General features: G+C 35.0%; 1 protein-coding gene across 1 annotated transcript in view; it reads right to left on the reverse strand.

Moving 5' to 3' along the window:
* LOC106512998 (uncharacterized) overlaps positions 1 to 69 on the reverse strand; it is a gene marked incomplete at its 5' end in the record, with an annotated part of 14,472 nt that extends 14,403 nt beyond the window's left edge. The window contains 1 exon segment of the mRNA XM_014001614.1: positions 52 to 69.
* Positions 70 to 1,504: the final 1,435 nt, after the last annotated feature.

A 1,504-nucleotide genomic window follows, 5' to 3' on the forward strand; every position in this document is an offset into this window, starting at 1 on the left:
GTGTGTGTGTGTGTGTGTGTGTGTGTGTGTGTGTGTGTGTGTGTGCGTTACCTGAGTGGAGGAGGGAGCGCTACAAATGCAGGTTGGTTAAGCTTTCCATTGTTTGCTCGGATTTTGGGCCGTGCATTTATTGAGACATAAAACTGTGTGCTGGGCATGATGGAGAAAAACAAAAAGGTTGGYATTAGAAAGTGAATATGTGTTATTTGAGTAAATAAAACAGAGAAATGCTGAGAATCAACCATCCAGTCATAGAAGCTACACATGAAATTACACTTTACTCTATGATTCAGAGGGAGGAAAAAACAAAGACTGATTGATGGAAACACRTTTACATTTATAAAGCAGGACACAACAAAGTAAGTTTTCAGGTCATCACTGGGTCTTGTTGTTGAAAATGAATAAATTAAGCCTTAAACGTGGGCGTCCTACCCCAACTGGAGGATGGCCTTATAATCACTGGGGACGGTTTTCTGCCACTGACGCACACACCAGGCAGGACTGGGTTTGGTGTAGCTGTAAGGTAAGGAGGTGAGGGAGGCCTCACAGTCCTCTCCTGCAGCACACACGTCTGATAAATCAGGACAAGGAGAGCGAGTGATGACGCTGAAATGAGCCCGAACCTGCAGGAAACAAAACCACTAAATTACAACCTGTGTTTTCCCCCTCCACTCACCTGCTGCATCCAAGACTTACAGAAACACTTTCACACACACCTGCACTAATTATCATGTRGTTAATGACAGGTGCTTTATCGCTGAATGTCAACACTGCTTCATCAGTTTATTTATGGGGAAACGATAAAAAAAACAGAGACAATAAAAAAAACTTCTGTTCTTTTCAAYAATTTGTTAAAAGCAGAGGTGTATAGTACTGCATATTTTTACTTTGTTTACAGTACTTCAGAAATTTGTGGGAGGATTTGTAATTTTACCAAGTATTTTTTTTTATCATAACTTTATTTTTATTTTGTTAAATTCGAAACCTAAAAATGATACTTTTACTTCAAAATTTACCACCTAGTTACAGGTTACAAATTTAAATATAATCAGAACTCATCATGACAAGAGTTTTTTATACACTTTAAAAATATGAAGTCTTGAATTTACTTAATTAATAATTAAATACTTAATTAATACTTAATGTTTTGTCAACTGATTCCACCAAACTGAATTGAGTAAATGTAAATCTGTTTACTCAGCTYGGTTTAGGTTTAGTGGAACCAGTTTGGTTCAGCAAATTCAACACTATAATTTTTAGTGTGTGTAAAATAACTTTTACTTTTCTGATTATTGTGAGCAATATTATGACTTTTACTTAAATATTTTTCTTATCAGTGAAATTAATTTTTACCAAAGCCATTTGGTGTTTTTACTTTATCAGGTACATAAACTCTTGTTAAAACTGACAAATATAACAAATTTTTATAGGAGTTCATCCAGCTCAATGATTCTTTTTTCTTTGATTTTAATTGTCAAAATAAAATTCTAGTGCTGTCTAATAC

Source organism: Austrofundulus limnaeus, unplaced genomic scaffold (assembly GCF_001266775.1).
Source record: "Austrofundulus limnaeus strain Quisiro unplaced genomic scaffold, Austrofundulus_limnaeus-1.0 Scaffold9, whole genome shotgun sequence".
Classification (NCBI taxonomy): domain Eukaryota; kingdom Metazoa; phylum Chordata; class Actinopteri; order Cyprinodontiformes; family Rivulidae; genus Austrofundulus; species Austrofundulus limnaeus.